Source organism: Perognathus longimembris, chromosome 2, assembly GCF_023159225.1.
Source record: "Perognathus longimembris pacificus isolate PPM17 chromosome 2, ASM2315922v1, whole genome shotgun sequence".
In the NCBI taxonomy this organism is placed as follows: Eukaryota; Metazoa; Chordata; class Mammalia; order Rodentia; family Heteromyidae; genus Perognathus; species Perognathus longimembris.
Genome location: NC_063162.1, coordinates 99,136,919 through 99,155,784, shown reverse-complemented (window position 1 = coordinate 99,155,784; position 18,866 = coordinate 99,136,919).

Here is an 18,866-nt window from a genome sequence, read left to right as displayed (position 1 = left end):
GACATTGCATTTCTGTCTAATTCACTGAAGTCCTTCTTTCTCATATTCAAGAAGTACATGTCACTGTAAAGAAGGATTCAAATTCATTTTATTACTCTTATTCATATCCCTGGTTTTCTAGGAACCCAGTGTGATTGCTCCTTTCATGGCTATAGTATAGATTGGTTTGCACAGGTGTCTTGCATTTGCTTTAGATTGGAACCTTTTAGTGACTTGTAATGAAGTGCATTGATTAGAAAGCTAAAGTTTAATTGCACATGCATTTACATATAAAGAATTATTGTGTTAATACTTAAGTTCTTTGGGAGAAAAAATCAATGGCAAAGATCTCTGATTTTGTGTTATTTATTTTGACTTCATACAATCCAATGCATAGCCAATTTAAAATTCAAATGCATTTGTTATATTCATTGATGAAGTATAACTGAAGGTGCCCTAAAGGGAAACTCATATTTACTATAAAGTATTGATATATTCCAATGCTTTCTTATATACTCAGATTTTTAAATTTATTTATTTTATTGTCAAAGTGATGCATGGAGGGGTTACAGTTTCATACATAAGACAGTGCGTACATTTCTTACCCAACTTGTTACCTCCTCCCTCATCCCACCCACCTTCCCTCTCTTCCCATTTCCCTCCCCGCATTGGGTTGTGCAGTTGGCTTACAGCATATAGTTTTGTGGATATTGATGTTGCATTGCTTTATCTTTTATCCTTTGTCTCTCCATTTTGATATTCCCCTTCCCTTCCCTATTTCCAATACATGCATATACAATATCCAGGGCACCAAAACCAGTTACAGTGGCATCAGGGGTAAAACCATGGGGAAGAAAAGACAAAAGAAAAAGGCAGGTTTTTCACATGGTATGTTGAAAATAAAAACAACAATAATAAACCACTTGTTTCCATAACTTGGAGTTCATTTCACTCAACATCACTGGCCATAAAAGAAATGCAAATCAAAACAACATTGAGATTCTACCTCACCCCAGTAAGAATGTCCATTATCAAGAAAACTAATAACAACAGATTCTGGAGGGGATGTGGCCAAAAGGGAACCCTACTACACTCTTGGTAGGAGTGCAAACTTGTTCAACCACTCTGGAAAGCAGTATGGAGGTTCCCAAAAGGCTATACTCAGATTTTTAAGATTACTCTATCTTTTAAAATAATGCAATTAATGCAATGCACTTAACATTATCAGAATACATAATATGTAAGATGAGCATTGCTGTTTTTCATACAAGTTACATCATTTTGTTTGAAGAACAAATACTTAGAATTGCTGATATTATTATCACCACTAGAAAGAAAATTCATGACATAAAATAAGAGGTATAGGAAAAGAATAAGCCATCCATAATGTAAGCAATCCATTTTGACTTGGCTGGGTCTGAAGGGCTCTTATTAGGCCTTCCTGCTTGATTGGGTCAATTCTGAGCACAGCACTTTGAAAGCATATTAAGGTGGCCAGGGTGGGGGGAATAGTTAGAGGATTCAGGGTCATAATCAATTCCAACTGCTCTCCCTTATGAAATGGTTTTAATGTGTTCACAAAATTAGCTGCCATTAGTAGCACAGCTGTTAATTTCTTAAATTTTCATTAGTTTTAATGGGAAAAGATTATGACGCATTTCATCCTGACCCAAGACAGTCAATTTTAAAGGTAGAAAAGTCTTAATATGCAATATAATGAATAAATTGGTAAATGTGTTTGCCTGTGAAAGTAAAGTGTGAAGCATGTCATGTCATATGGTAAATTGTAGGAGGAGAGAGAGCTAAAAAACATTCGATTGAAAGATAGTAGTCATCTGAAAACTCCTACAGAATCAGGAGCCATGAGGGCTCTTAAATAATTGAAGATTTAGCAACAAGCTATACTGGACATACTGCTGGTGTTAGACTAATCATTTTCATTTTATACCACAGAAAATGAGATTACCAGAAGGAAGCAAGGGGCGGGAGGGAGGGAGGGAGGGAAAGAGGGAAGGAAAGAGGGAGGGAAGAAGGAAGGGAAGGGGACAGGGAGGGGGGACAAGGGAGAGATGATATAAGGAAGGAAGGTGGAAAGGAAGGAAGGAGGGAAGGTGGGAAGGAATGGAGAAGGGAGGGAGGGAGGGAGGAAAGAAAAAGAACCAAAATCTTGATCCTAAAATGAGTAAGATACTTCCAACCACCCTATTTCATTTCTGCAACTCTGCTTCAATTGGTGCAATATATGAAGAGATTTCCATCATTTGAATGATAGAATAGAACTTTATTTATTTATTTGTTTGTTTGTTTGTTTGTTTATTTATTTATTTATTTATATTGCCAGTCCTAGGGCTTGAATTCTGAGCCTGAGTGATGTTTCTGAGCCTTTGTGCTCAAGGATAGCTAAAATTCTACCACTTGAGCCACAGCTCCACTTCTAGCCTTTTGTGGTTAATTGGAGATAAGACCCCTACAGACCTTTCTACCCCAGGTGTCTTTGAACCATGATCCTCAAATTTCAGCTTCCTGAGTAGCTAGGATTTATGAGTGTGAGCCCCTAGAATCTAGCTGAATTTCACACTAAAAAAAATTAATAAGGCTGTTGCAAGGTGGCATTGGTTTGCATTTTTCGTTCATTAATGAGGTGGAATCCTTTCATATATCTCATGCTATTTTTATATCATTTAAAGCAAAATGTTTTCTCAAGTCTGCCCAGGTTTGGCATTTTCTTTTTCATGTGCTGGTCCTAGGGCTTGAACTTACAGGGTCACTCTCCCTTAGCTTTTTCACTCAAGACTGGTACTCTTACTGCATGAGCCAAAGACCCACTTCGGGCTTTTTTGGGGGGCAGTGAGGGGGAGTGGTGTTTACTGGGGATAAGAGTTTCATGGACTTTCCTGCCTTAGATGATTTTGAACTGTGATCCTCAGAATTCAGCCTCCTGGGGCTGAGGATATGGCCTAGTGGCAAGAGTGCTTGCCTTGTATACATGAGGCCCTGGGTTCGATTCCCCAGCACCACATATACAGAAAACGGCCAGAAGTGGTGCTGTGGCTCAAGTGGCAGAGTGCTAGCCTTGAGCAAAAAGCCAGGGACAGTGCTCAGACCCTAAGTCCTAGGCCCAGGACAGGCAAAAAAAAAAAAAAAAGAATTCAGCCTCCTGAGAAGCTAGGATGACAGGTGTGACCTCCAGTTACCTAAGCAGTTTTATATGTTGGTTCTGTTTCCATGTTACCTATAACTTCACTGAGTTCATTTGTTAGATCCAATTTTTTTTGTTTTGGTTGGTTGGTTGTAGGGCATAAACGTGGCCTGGGTGCTGTCCCTGAGCTCTTTTGCTCAAGGCTAGAGCGCTACCACTTTGAGCCACAGGGCCACTCCTGTTTTCTGGTGGCTCATTGGAGATAAATCAATCTCATGGCCTTGCCTGCATGGGCTGGCTGAATAGTTAGGATTACAGGCATGAGCCACCAGTACACAACATGATTTTTTTTTTAATGACACCTCTGGGTATCCTACATACAGACTGATGTCATTTGCAAATCCCATTTTGTTCATTCCTTTCAGATGCCATACCTTTCATTTATTTTTCCTGCCTAAATGCTTTTGCTAGTATTTTCAATACTCAATAGGCTGGCGTGGAGAGAGGGCATGCTTAGCTTTTTCTGGATCTCAGTGGGCAAGCTTGGAATTTCACCAGTACCGGGCTTTACTAGCTGCTAGGTTTTCTTCAGTGACTTATATTCTGTCAAAGAACATTCCCTTTACATCTAAACTATGAAGAGGATTTTTTCTTTTGTAAATCAAGGAAGGATGTTGAATTTAGCCAGATGCTGTATCTGTGCTAACTGGTGGAATCCTGTGGCTCCTTTTCATTCTATGTGCTGCCACCCCCATGCTGTCCTGCTGGTGCTATGAAGACAAGTCTTACAGACTCCTCTCCTTCTCCTCTTCTCCTGTTCCCCTCTTCCTTTCTTCCATTCTTTCTTCCTTCCTTCTTCCTTTCCTTTACCCTACCTGCCTCCTTCCCTCCCTCCTCATGTCCCTCCCTCCCTAGTTGCCTCCCTTTCTTCTTCCTTCCCTCCTTCCCTTCCCCCTTCCCTCCCCCTTTCCTCCTCCCTTCCCTCCTCACTTCCTTCCTCCCCTCCTTCTTCTCTTCCCTCCCCCTTCCCTCCTCATTCTCTCCTCATTCCCTCCCATCCCTCCTTTCTTTCTGTGCAGGTCCTGGGGCTTGAACTCAGGGCCTGGGCACTGTCCCCAAGCTTTTGCATTCAAAACTAGTGCTCTACCACTTGAGTCACAGCTCCACTTCTGGCTTTTTTGGTGGCTCATTGGAGATAACAGTTTCAGACTTTCCTGTTCATGCTGGCTTCTGTGATCCTCACATCTCAGCCTCCTGAGTAGCTAGGAGCTGGCACATGGCAAACCAATACAAAAACAAATAATAACATGAGGCTAATTTGATTTGCAAATGTCTAACTTTGCACAAGTAAAATCAACAAAGATTGTCTGGATGGATAAAAGAGAATCATCCTAAAACATTTCTCCTTACAGTATTCTCTTAGTGGTAACTGAAATTATATCATTTTGTAACCTTCTACCATTTCATGAATAAACTTAATTTGTTTTACAAATTGTACCCAATGTATTTTGTATTCTGTAACAAGTACTAAGAAGTGTTTTTTGGTTTTTTTTTTGTTTTTAATCACATGTAAAGACTGCAGTGCCTTTCTAGAGAAGGGTTATGGAAGAATGCTGTGCTTCCTGCCTCAGGATACCTGGAGTTGTGCTCTAATATGGCTGTTGGTTGTGTTGTTTAGCCCTAGGAACCATATCTCTTTAGGTAGAAAAGGAAATGGTGCCTGTCTATATTGGTATGTCACAAAACAGCATTCCTTGTATTTAAAGCTATTTCTCCTTGAACATGTGGGCTCCCAATTCTCTTCACACTAAAGTACTACAGATTCATACTCTATAGAGTAAAATTTTATTTAAAATAAAAAGAGGCAGGGGGAAAGTCTTTGAGTACTTGAAGTAAGGGATGGAGGCACAGCAATTGTTGTGGGAGGCACTAAGAAAGAGGGTCGCATGAGATTTAATGTACAAAAAAAATAGGAACAAAAGCTAAATATTGGGCTGGGGATATAGCCTAGTGGCAAGAGTGCCTGCCTCGGATACACGAGGCCCTAGGTTCGATTCCCCAGCACCACATATGCAGAAAACGGCCAGAAGCGGCGCTGTGGCTCAAGTGGCAGAGTGCTAGCCTTGAGCGGGAAGAAGCCAGGGACAGTGCTCAGGCCCTGAGTCCAAGGCCCAGGACTGGCCAAAAAAAAAAAAAAAAAAGCAAAAAGCTAAATATTAAAAAAAATAAAGGCAGAAACAAATGAAAAATACAATACAATACAAGTTGTTTTCATATATGTTGTCTACAGTTCTCTTGTTTTGCTTAATTTCAATATGTGGGTGTCTTTGAATTTGAGAATACTCTTGCATGCTATTTACAATTATAAATCAACTCCATGGTAAAGACAAATGTGATTTTCTGAAAGAAATGAACAACAAGTATTCTTTCAACAAGTATTCTTTCAACAAGTATTCTTCAGGTTAAGAAAACGAATACCAGAAATCTGGAAAACGTGTCAACTTGGCAGAGAGATGAGTCCAGGGGAGAAAGTTAGACAAACAGAGATTAAAAAGGTGGGGGATGATATCATAATATCCAATGTACATATTTGAAAATGATGAAAATGAGGTGAATTGAGGAGATGGATAGAGTTGGGAAAGATAGGGGAAAATGATGAAAGAGGTAACACTGATTGAAACACACTCTACTCACATACTAATGTGTTGAAATGAAACCCCTTTGTATAACTACTTAAGGAAAAAAATTAAAATTCTGTACGTAAAAATGATTTTAATAAAAGGAGGGGAAAAGAACGGAGGTAGGGAGGGAAGGAGGGAGTGAGTAAGTGAGGGAGGGAGAGAGGGAAGGAAAAAGAAGGAAATGGGCAGTGGATGAAATTATATAAGTAAGAATATATGAAACAAAATTTCTTGTTCAGAGCCAATGGGTAGATGCTGGCTTTAAACAATTGCTGAGTTTTCCTCCTGTGTTATGGCGTTTTACTTGCCAGCAAACATCCTGAATGCCAAGCCATTAAGAAATTATCTATTCATAGTTTGGATAGCAAATAAGATCAGTATGTTTCACCTTCCACAAACATCTCCACTGAACTTCTGGATGAAACTTAATTAATATCAGCCATTTTTAACCCACAGTAGATACAAGCCTTTAGATTTTCATCCATAAACGCTAGATATATCAAAATAACTCTGCTTCTTTACTAAAGAATCATACAATCCTTGGGCAATATTTAGTAGCTACCTAGCAAATGCTGACTCTGAAATATGCACAGAGGACAAATCATTGCCATAGTTTTCTCTTCTATTTGTTTTGGTATAAAGTGATGATTTAAATGGGAGCACATGAACCTACTTGGCAAGCTCAAGATTCAAGTTAGAAGTAAGATAACATTGTATTCATTCCTCTATCCCTCCTACTTTGAAAACTCAAGATTCAGATTAGAAGTAAGGTAATATTTTATTCACTCCTGTATCCATTATGTAAGTACTATTATCATACACAAACTCACTGATCAACTGTAATTTAAACATTTCCAAGTATTTATATCTGTGAACTCTTTGATTTATCCTTATTCACTAATTTCAACTAAAAAAAAACCCATAGAGATCTAAATGCACAATACCCTTTATCTTTCTTCTAACTTTGGCTGTAAGAGTGTTACTCATAGATGGATACTGAGAGCACACACTATCGCTAATACAAAGTGAAATGGACTGTTGTATAGAAATTATACAATCATTACATTTATACCTATGTATCACCACAGTGTATACCTTGAATATATTAAGAATCATTTACTCCTTTGCATAGGAAGAGGAAATACGTAAAAGAGGATGTGTCAGCCTCTATTGCTAGAAGATGTTAGGAAAAAATGTGTATCAGTGATCCATATATAAAATGATAGTTTATTAAAAGAGCTAAATACATATGTTCTGCATTTCTAGAAATATCTTTTTATGAAATCCAGTGCTGGAGAATGCTTAAAAAAAAAAAAGCCAAATCCAAAGACAGACATTTTTCCCCCTCTATCACCATCCAACAGGTCTTTCAATGCAATCACCAAAGAATGCATGCCATTTGTTCCTCTTTCATTCCTTGGGCTTTACTTGTCCACTAGAGTCATTTCTTTTCCTATAGTGGAGAAACAGAACTCACAATGCAGTGACAAAAATCACAAACTCCCTTGAGGTGAATGTGCCTATATTCTGTAACCTCTTAAGAAACCCTTCCTTCATACAAACATTCCTAAATTTATTGATATTTTGAAGCAAACAAGTAAGTCTATAAATATGAAACACATTTAATAGATTTTATTATTTGCTTTTTAATCATATAGGTGTGATTCACATATATATCTGTAGTTTGGAGTTAGATTATTTACCTGACATGTACAATGACCTACCTAGACTTAGTACCCAGAGCCACCTAAAATATGTGCACATGTGTGTGACATATGTATGGCATGAAACTTTTGCTAAGCTACATAAATCATTCTTTTTATGATTTTGAAGTTTTCCCTAATATTCAGCTTAACATACTTGATTACATAAAGGTAATTACTATTTCTTATTATTGAGTGATTTTATTTAAAATGTTCCCAAATAAAATTAAAGAGTACTGAAATTAAAAGCTGTGGATGAATAAGTATTATTATCAAGCTTATTTAAAGTCTATTTATAATTTGGTAAATTTTGAGCCATAAGAGAGTTGTCACTTTTAGAAATAAAGTCTATCCCCAAATGCCTTCATTTTTATGGAAAAAAAAATCTCAGAACTATAGTGGTTCCTGGTATATTTTGTTTTCCAGAAAATGTAATGTTTCAATCAGATAAAAATACACATGACCACAAAAAAAACCCTCCACTCATGCTATGCTACCAGCCAGAGATATATTTGTGATATTTTTACATGAGGGCCTTTCGGTGTTACTGGGATCTCATCTAAGTAGTGATTTCCTTTACTGCTTCCCCTTAGGATATGCTGGTTATAGTTCTCAGAAGGGATCTTTCACTATGATAATAAATTGCTTCAGTTTGTGAATATTTAATTACAAGTAATTAGCAGCAACAACTGTATGAAATATGTATTACTAGTTACCCATAATACAAGTTAGGTCTGCAGTCTAGCAAGTTTAGGTTGAAATCTAGACTTAATCATCAATTAAATACCTGGTAAGGTAATTTGAACATCTGCCTGATTGAATTCAAAACAAACACCCCGATCCTTATTCTGCTACATAATTTAATAAGAAAATACAGAAACATGAAGCAAGAGACCCTTTTGTTTTGCAGAAGGGCTGGGCTGTGGTGTTCCGTGAGGAAAATGTACTCTAATGATGTTCTCACAGTTCATGTGGAAGCTGCCCTTGTCAGCTAGAAGAAAGATGTGATATGTTCGTAATGACAACAGGATTTCAAGAGATGTATCCAGGCTGACAAAGTTGATAAGAGGTTATGGTGCAGCACCTCAGGAAAAGTTAGCACAACACTAGGTACTCCTTAAGACAGATAGGAAGATGAGTGGCCAGGTATTAAGCAAGCATCCCACCAATAAAAACTGCATCTATTGACAATCCAAATGTTACATGCTGCATTAGCAGAGTAACAGTGGAGAAGTGATTCATGGTAAGAAGGGATTCCTCACTTTAGGTTTCTTTTGAGTGGGAGGGAGCATTGGATTTTGAATTCATGGTTTTGCACCTGTTAATGAAGTGCTTTACCACTTAAGCACACGACCAGCCTTTATGATTTCATTATTTTTCAGTATATAACCAGGACTGAGGATTCCTGGCTATTTATTAAGGGTCTTTCCCAGCTTTCTTTCTTTCCTTTTTTTTTTTTTTTTGCCAGACCTGGGCCTTGAACTCAGGGCCTGAGCACTCTCCTTGGCTTCTTTTTGCTCACTCTGCCACTTGAGCCACAACGCCACTTCTGGCCTTTTTCTATATATGTGGTGCTGAGGAATCGAATCCAGGGCTTCATGTATACGAGGCAAGCACTCTTGCCACTAGGCCATATTCCCCGCTGCCTTCCCTGCTTTCTGAGCCTGTTTTTTTTCAGGCTGGATATCAGTTTTCAATCTATCTCAAATATTTCTTTTCTTAGATTGTACAGAATCAGTTTTATAATAGTTGATACAAATATATTAAATAGAATTCTGTAGTAGAGAATAACGAAAGGAGCTGATAATAGGAGAGCAGAAAGGGAAGGCATTATCTAAAGAGCAAACAAGAAAAAAAATGACACTTTTCATAAGGAGTAGGTTTGTTGGCAGAATGAATGATGTGCTGATGATGTGAGATAATTAAATATATATATCATGACATAATAACTTTCTAAGATGTATAGTACAATGTGAAACTAATGAAAAGCGAGAGTGAGAGATACTCCAGTTTGAAACTTAAGGGAAAGACAGTTCATTGAGTACTTTTTAAGACAGTCTACCAATGTTAAATGTTATTCTTAGTATAAAGAGAAAGTTTCTTGGTGGGGGGTAACATAATCAAATTAATATTTTTGTAATGAACACTTTGCCTTTTATGTAGGAAATGGACTAGAGAGGGAAGAAAAGAAGCAGGTGAGAAGTAATTCTAAACATTTTACTTGAGAGATGGCGGTGCTTGACAAATCTAGTAGTGCTGGAGAACAACACAAAGGAAGATTTTCAAAACATCTGGAGACATTTCCAACTCTTGTGCATCCGTGGTATAGAAGGTAAGGAAAAAAGAGAACTTTGAAGGGAAGAAAGAAAAATCAATGTAGACAATTTTCCAATGGAGAAAGTAAATGAGAACTAGAAATGGGAAACCTGAAGGAGTGCAGATTTGGGAGAGTTATCAACAGAGAGATTCAATTAAACACTGGATATAAAAAGAACTAGGTTACTAGTTCATTAGCATATAGCAATAGTAGAAAATAATGGGCTTCATTTAGACATTTTCATAGATGTATAATATATTTTGATCATACCGCCCATGCACATTCTTGTATCCCACTCTCTCCTACCTTCTACCCATTTCTATAATCCTAGTAGAGTTTGTTTTTATTTTAGTCTTATTTCCTCCTATGACACAAAACATGTGATAAATGACTTTGTGGTCTATCTTAACTTGTACTGGACTTCTATTGATGATATACTTTTGTATTTTACAGTTGAATTAAAGTCGTGTGTGTGTGTGTGTGTGTGTGAGTGTGTGTATGTGTGTGTACCACATTTTCTTTATCCATTCATCAGGCACCTTGCCTGATTCCAATGCTGGCTATTAAACATGTGTGTTTAATGCACATTGTCACAATAAACATGAGTGTCAGACTTTTCTATAGAAGTCCTCTTTATTTCATTTGGTTATTTATGCAGTAGTGGTACAGCTAGATCATATAGAGGTTCTATTCTTTTAATTTGATTTTGAGGAACTTCTATATTAACTTCCATAGTGGCTGTTCTAATTTACATTCCCAACAACAGTACACATAGTTTGCCACCCCTTATTCGCCACCCACACATCCTTGACATTAATTGCATTTAGTGTGTGTGTTCAGTAATAAAAATAAATCCATTTAATTTAATATATTTATTAGGACACCTGAGATCAAGCCTTGTGTAACTTCAGCATTTTGAACTCAAATCTATTTATATCAACTCATAAAAAATTCAAAACCTTAACAAGAGGGAAAAATATTGAAAATTATCTATCAAAACCCATATAAAGCCAGGCACTGGTGCCTCACACCTGTAATCCCAGCTACTCAGGAGAGCCAGCCCCAGCAGGAAAGTGCTTGAGACTCTCATCTCCAATAAACCACAAGAAAAGCAGAAGTGGCACTTTGGATCAAGTGGTAGAGCACTAGCCTTGAACTGAAGAGCTCAGCGGCAGAACCTCATGACTGACAAAAAAAAAAAGGCACACATATAAAGACAATGTAATACTATAAGGTATTTAAGAATATGTGCAGTAAATGCTTAAAAACATTAACAGGAAGCAATCACCTCTTACTTCATAACAATTACTCTTGGGGACGAAGAGGATGCTATGGCAAAAGAACAGAATTTCTTCAAGTGTATCTAGACTTTTTAAAATTAATTAATTAATTAATTTATTTATTTATTTATTGTTCGGTAGTGGGGCTTGAAATCCGGACCTGGGTGCTGTCCCTGAGCTCCTTATTTCAAGAGTAGCGGTCTACCACTTGAACCACAAAGACACTTCTGGTTTTCTGGTGGTTAATTTGTGATAAAAGTCGCTCGGATTATCCTGCATGGACTGGCTTTGAACCTCGATCCTCAGATCTGAGCCTCCTGATATACTAGGATTACAGTCATGAGCCACCTGTTCCCAGCTCTTTTTTAAAAGTATTTCATGCAAATATGTCAAAATTTATCCAGTGATGCATATAATCACGTTCTGAATTACTGTATATTTAAATATTGAAGAATAAATTACAATGTAAAGAATTTTGAGTAAGAAGAGCAAAGGAATAAGGACAATTCTCAAGTTAGCAAAGTATTACTTTTCCTACCAAGTTAATGCCATTTCCTGAAAATGTTCCAAGTTTGTAAATCTATTCTTGGAATATTTTTGCATCACACACACACACACACACACACACACACACACACCACTTCCACAAATGTAGTCACATTTTTCAAATCTAACATAAACCTTGGCTTCTATATCAAACCTTCCTTTAATGTTTTAAAAACTTTTGCTTCTTTCTATCAGCATGCTATGCACTTCAACTCATACTTAATGACACTCATCAAATGTTATTTTTGTTTATTACAGCAATATGTATCATTATCCTCAGACAAATTTCAAGACACTATGTCTAGTCATGTTGATAAACCACTTATTTCTATAACTTGGCATTCATTTTGCTTAGCATCATTTTGTGTATTCATATGTACATAGCTGTTGAGCTATTGTGATCTTCTGCTATGACAGTCCTAAACATGTACTAATTGTTACCAATGAGGGAAACCATAGAGTCTATGTTTCTTTGGGGCTGGCTCACTTCACTTAATATGATTTTTTTCAAGTCTTTCCCTTTCCTTATGAATGGAGTAATGTCATTCTTTCTGATAGAAGCATGGAATTCCATTGTTTGTATATACCACATTGCCATGAACCATTCACTTACTGAGGGGCATCTGGGTTGGTTCCATATTTTAGTGATGGTAAATTATACTGTGATGAACATAGTTGTGCTGGAACATTTAGTGTGGTCTTGCTTGTAATCCTTTGGGTAAATGCCCCAAAGTGGGGCTGTATTCCAGCACATTTTACATCAATATTTCAGATACTTAGAAAGAGCCTTGGGCATTTAAAAAGTATGTTTCATTTTTTAAATATAAAGTTAAAAAACACAGTACATTAATACAATACGTTGAGCATCCCTATTCTGGAAACTAAAAATTCAAAATGTTCCCAAATCTCAAACTTCTGAGTGCTCTCATGGTACTAAAAGTGGAAAATTTTGTTGCTGAGCTAATGTAGTGGGTCATAATCAAAACACAGATGGTATAATTTTAGAAAATATTATGTTTTATATAAATATTTTATAAATGTTACATAAAATTACCTGCAGGATATGTTCATAGGAATACAAAGTACATTAGCAGATTTTTGTTTTAGCTTGAATTATATCTCCTAAATTTTCATTATATATGATATAAATTACAAATATTCCAAAATTGTTGAGACACATTTAATCTCAGACATTGTACCTAGATGGTACTCAAACTATATAAGAATATCTAATGTGTGAATAAATTTTAAATGCAGGTGGCACTGTGGTTAACATTTTACAAGATAAAATCAAATTTCTGCCCCTACACCCATTTTCCAACTGAGACACTGATATCACAAAGAGGTTCACAATTGTCAAGTTTCCAAAGTAGTTAATGTGATTTGATTCCAGAGTCCTTGTCTTTAATTTCATTGACACAACATGCCCTCTCTCTTTCCCACTCTCCTTTTCCTTTCCCTCCTCTCAGATGTACATTTTTTGTTATTTTTAAATGGAGATCAGAGTTAATATATTTTAGTGTGTGTACTGATCTTGGAGCTTGATTTCAGGGCCTGGGTGCTGTTCCTGAGCTTTTGCACTCAATGGTAGTGCCCTACCACTTGAGATGCAGTGCTAATTTCAGCTTTTCTTGGTGGTTAATTTGAGATAAGAGTATCATGAACCCTTCTACCCTGGCTGGCTTCAAACCACAATATTCAGATCTTTGCCTCCTGAGTAGCTAGGATTATAGGCATGAGCCACCAACCCCTGACTCAGAGTAGATATTTTTTAAACGCTGTTAAAATATCTAATAAAATTACAGATTTCACCAAAGATGGAGGATTAAAATTACTTTGTTTATTGCCTAATGTTTTTTTCCAAGTTTCCCATATACCTCATTCATTTGATCTTCACAAGTTATTAAAATTATTTACATATAATACATATGAATGATTTGCTAACAAAGATCAGTGTAATTCCTTCAAACATTGCACAGTAATTTCTAAATAACACAACACAGAATATTTTTATTGCTTTGCAACAATCTATTTTATCTTGCTTCATTACATAATGTGTTTTAGTTTTCAAGATTTATTTCTGCAAAGTTAATTGCATATTTATAGGTTGATACAGGTCTGATACTGAAAACTACCTACATCCTGAAAGAATTTAGTTCTTTAGTCCTCTCCCTTTTTAAACTAAAATCAAAGAATTTCTTTCTATAGCTGTAATTTACAATTTCTCCATGACCTTGCATAGTTGCTCAAAAAGCTTTTAAAAAGTTGTAGGAAGCAACATAATGAGATGCTAAATGTGATGATGCCATCCCTTAATTGTATCTCTTATTTAGTCTCAATCTGTTCCTCTCAACCCCAGACTTCTTTTACCCCTACCCACAGCACCTATGGGGCTTCTGCTGTATTTCAGTCCCTCTAAAAGCACCTGTCTAGCAGAGATATTGTGAAGATTAAGCAAAATAGCTCATATCAAAATATTATTGTAATGACAAGTACATAGTATTTTACCAGTAAACAATAGCTATGATCTTATGATTTCTCTATTACAACTATATCATGATAACTCAAATATGTGATTTTTCTCATTTCCAAATGCTGGCATGTTTTATGTTTTTCAAGGCAATAACTTTCTGTTTCCCTTCATGTCCCAGTCTTTCTGAATTAACTATCCTTGTAATGCCCTTTTCATAGCTTGCCTTTATGTTTTAGAGTATGCCATGAGCTGAATGCTTTTCCCCCATATTTCAATATCAGCAGGTTGAGTTGAATTTGACCAGTCAGTATCTTAATTATTTTTTGTTTTGTTACTGAAAAACAAAGCATCATACTATAAAACAATTTTATATGAATTGGTCTAATGTGTTATGGTCCAGTTTGTAATCACATTCTTTTTCTTTTTCTTTTTTTTTTCTCTTTTTTTGTGTTTGGAATGGTTTTTCTTTTATCCTTTGTCTCTCGATTTTAGTATTCCCTTTCCCTTCCCTGCTTCTATACACGTATATATGGTATCCAGGGTACTAAGATCAGATACAGTGATAGCAGGGGTAAAACCACAGGAAAGGAATATGAGAGAAAAAGAAAAAAAGAAAGAAAAAAATGTACTGTTTCACATGGCATGTTGAAAATAATCACAACAATAATATATCACTTTTTTCCATTGCGTGTTTATTTCACTTAGCATCACCTTATGTGTTCATACAGGCATAGCTATTGGGTTATTGTGGTCTTCTGCTATGACTAACCTAAACATGTACAATGTCATAAGGAAGGTACCGAGAGCAAAGGGATTAAAATACATAATGTATGAGAAATGATACAGATTGTGTCTGGAACATGGGCACCAAGTGCATAAATACTTTCTTGGTAGTTCATTCATTTCTTCAGCCGTTGTTTAATTTTTATAAAGTATGCTTATTTTTAATTGATTCTACAGCTGTGAGTACTTATTTTACAGTCTGAAGTGTTTATTCTAGTTCTTCTCCTAACATTTCTTCATGTTTCAATTACTCCTTTTGAATAATTGAATTACTCAATTGCATAAGCTTTTGAGACACGAAAAATGAAAGAAATGTATTGATTCTTTGTTGTGCCAGAAATTTTTCTGTCAATACCTAATTCAAAATGTATACACTGATTTTTAGTGACTTCCCTTTCCTCTCTGTCTCTCAGTCCCTTCCTCCTGTCTCCACCCACCAGTTGTAGAGGCCAGGAAGAATTTAGCTGCTAGCTCGGCTCCCAACATGTAGCAAGCTAGAGAATCACTCCCAGGCAATGCCTGAGGTGGAAGGTGTGTCCAAGTGTATTAGGATGTATTAGGTGTGTCCAAGTGTATTAGATGGATTAGGGTGTGATCTCAGAGAAAGGAGGGAGGTAACTGCCTCCAGGTGTGCCAGTTACCTAGGTACTCAATGGAGATTTAAACAGGTGAGAATACCTGCAGCCCTCCTGGGGGTGGACCTCACAGATAACCTGTTTCTTTCTGGGTGCAAGCTTAAGAGCAGCAGTCCTATCAGACTGCCTCTTGTCTCATCCTTGCTCTCCCTATCAGCCTGTGGGTGGAGTTACTTTACAGTCCAGGCAAGATTAAGCTTTCCAAAAGAGAAATCAATGATTTGATTTTTATGTACAAGATAAAAAGAAGGGGATGTAATTTGGAGGTTAGATCTGGCCAGCGCCATCATTGGCTGTTGAGGGGTGTCAGATTGACTCCATCTCAGATTAAACAGAGCAGAAGCCCACTCCATCTTCACTAAGATCTACCCCCACCCTATCCAGGGAAGTTCCCCCTCCCTGTGATAAGACTGTGTAAATTGCTTGACCACCTGAGTAGTGGAACTTTCAAGGTTAAACCTGTGCCTTCCTATGAGTAGGCGTATCCATCCACCTGCATCATGTGAGCCCGCCAAATTTGTACACCAAGTCCAACTAAAATGATAAGTTGGTTCAAACAGTTGCTATGAGGCAGATTGTAACTCCATTGGCCATCTGTGAGTGACCTGCCATGCTCTGTAAGTGTTGTAACTTCATTGGCCACCTGTGTGTGGCAAGCTTGACCATGTGGTGTTTGCCTTTATAACCCGACCCGGAGCTTGGCCCAGGGCACACGGTCCCAGCTCCCGAGTCTGGGCTGCAGCTCTGGCTAGCCAGCTTGCTTTTTATGGTCACTATTTCAGCTCCCAAGTCTGGGCTGTGACCCTGGCCAGTCAGTATACTTTTTACTTCCCTGATAAATCCATCTTTATACTTGAAAAAACAAAAAACCCTACATCCACATAGCCAGTATTTAAACATTACTGTTGTTAGCGTGGATATCACCATCATTGCCATTTCTTCACAAGACATCAGCTTTCTTGTTTAAAAAGGAAGAAGAGACTCTTATGTTAGCTGATTAGAGAGCATAAAGCCAATTTCTCTTGAAGTCCAAATTGATTCCCTCCTATTTTTCCATGCCCATTTTTAGTCATAAGCACTCATGTACATACACTTGCATGCTTGCACACACATACGACATTGCTACATAGTCAGCTACTCTCCTCACTGAAAACAGGTTTAACACTCAATGTATAATATATATATTTGCAAACACCATTACTGCATGATGTCCTGCTTCAAAAGTAAAATTTAAGATGTGTCAATCTTCTGTTATCATGAAAGGAAGGTATTAATAAGCAAGTAAGAACTCAGAGAATGGAAAATTTTCATAGCTCAAATATGGCTGAAGAAAGTTTTTGAGCAGGGATTCCAAACCAATTTGTGGAGGGTTCTTGAATTCAAGTCCTTTCAACAGTCAAAAGTTATCACTTTGTTTACTTATCTTCTAATATGAAAGATAAGTAGAATAACCTAGATTTATGCCTTTCTCTTTTTTTCTCTTTCTTGACACCTTGTAAGGTTTTTCTCTGTATTTTTGAAATTAGAAAGATATTCCTAAATATGACCCCTTTACACTAATCTTTCTGGAACATACTAAGTCTCTTCAATTAAAACTATAATCACTCTTTAAACCAGGGAAATATGCTTTTGTTGCTTAGTTAGTTATGATAGTCCTACATAGTCATTGCTTTTCTTAGTTTTTTATTATTCATCTCTTTCTAAATATTTATTTTCATGATTTCAATATCTTCGATGTTTGCTCTGAAATTTTTGCTTTCTTTTATTTGATCTTTGAGACAATTTATCTGATTATCAGTCTTTTTATGTTCAAGAGATTTTTTAACCATTATTATGAAAATACTTAAATTTGTAAATAAATTGAAGAATCTTATAGTACTACATAAGTATGATACTACATGAATCAACTGTGTTAGTATCTATTTCTTGGCTTATCTATCCATTCACAACTTCTTAACTTAGCTGAATTTTACAAGAAAATCCAGAAATGTGTACTTTCATGTGGAAATATTTCAGAATGAATCTTTTGCTATTATCATATACCTTTTTATATGTCCACCTATTCTGTGTTAAAATTCCTGTTATCTCTTCCATGATTCCCATTTTAGTAGAAATCAGCTTTTTTTGGTGGCTTTGTTTCCTTTGTGTACAAAGGGGTCTAGTCACTTTAAGGTGTAGCTGCTGCAAGGGTTTATATTTAAGGCGTGAGTATTCCTCTTATCTACAGGCAAGTAGAGAAGGTAGCATATCTCCATGATCTGCTTCCTTTTTCTCGTCATTGACCTCCCAGTCTCTGCATCTGGAAGCTAGCAAGCTGATATTCTATTTGAGTAAAACCCTATAACTCCAAATGTGTGGTCTGAATTCCTCATAGTAAAGATGAGATAAAACCATCTTCAATTCTACTTTGCAAATCCTTAAGGTCCACACACACAGCATAGATTCTCTTCTCATGACCACTCAAGCAGGACAGTGTTGCCCTTCTTCTCTGGGTTTAATGAATCTAAACAAGCCAATAATTTCCCAAGAACCACAGAGCTCCAACCCCAACTCAGAGGTCCCCTCTGTTAGTCCTACAGTTTAGCTAGGTTCAAAATAGAACTAATTTTATCCCTAGATTCATATTATACTGAAAACCAAGAAAGAAGTTATTGCTTCTGTGTACTTGCCCATTGGCCTGGGGGAGTTGCGCTGGTGCATGGATTTTAATTCACATTGGAATGAGATAAATGTGTACAAGTGGACCAGGATCTCTTCAGGGTCCATAATCTTTCCTTGTTAATCAAAATTCTCTGGTCCAAAATACATAGAATCCTTGACGAGTTTTATTTATTTATTTTTTTAATTTTTTTTGGCCAGTCGTGGGCCTTGGACTCAGGGCCTGAGCACTGTCCCTGGCTTCTTCCCGCTCAAGGCTAGCACTCTGCCACTTGAGCCACAGCGCCGCTTCTGGCCGTTTTCTGTATATGTGGTGCTGGGGAATTGAACCTAGGGCCTCGTGTATCCGAGGCAGGCACTCTTGCCACTAGGCTATATCCCCAGCCCCGAGTTTTATTTTTTTAATGTAACGTTTTCTTTATTGTCAAAGTGTGGTACAGAGGGGTTACAGATTCATATGTAAGGCAGTGAGTACATTTCTTGTTCAACTTGTTAGCTTCCTCCCTTATTTTTCCCTCACCTTCCCCCTTCCATACAGCAAATATCTTGTGTCTATGAATCCCACATTTAAGGAAGCATTTATTCTTGGATCATCTCAAAATAACCAGGTATCAAGTCTCCACTCATTGCATCTTTTTTAACAAGAGCATTTCTCTTTTTTTTTCTATTATT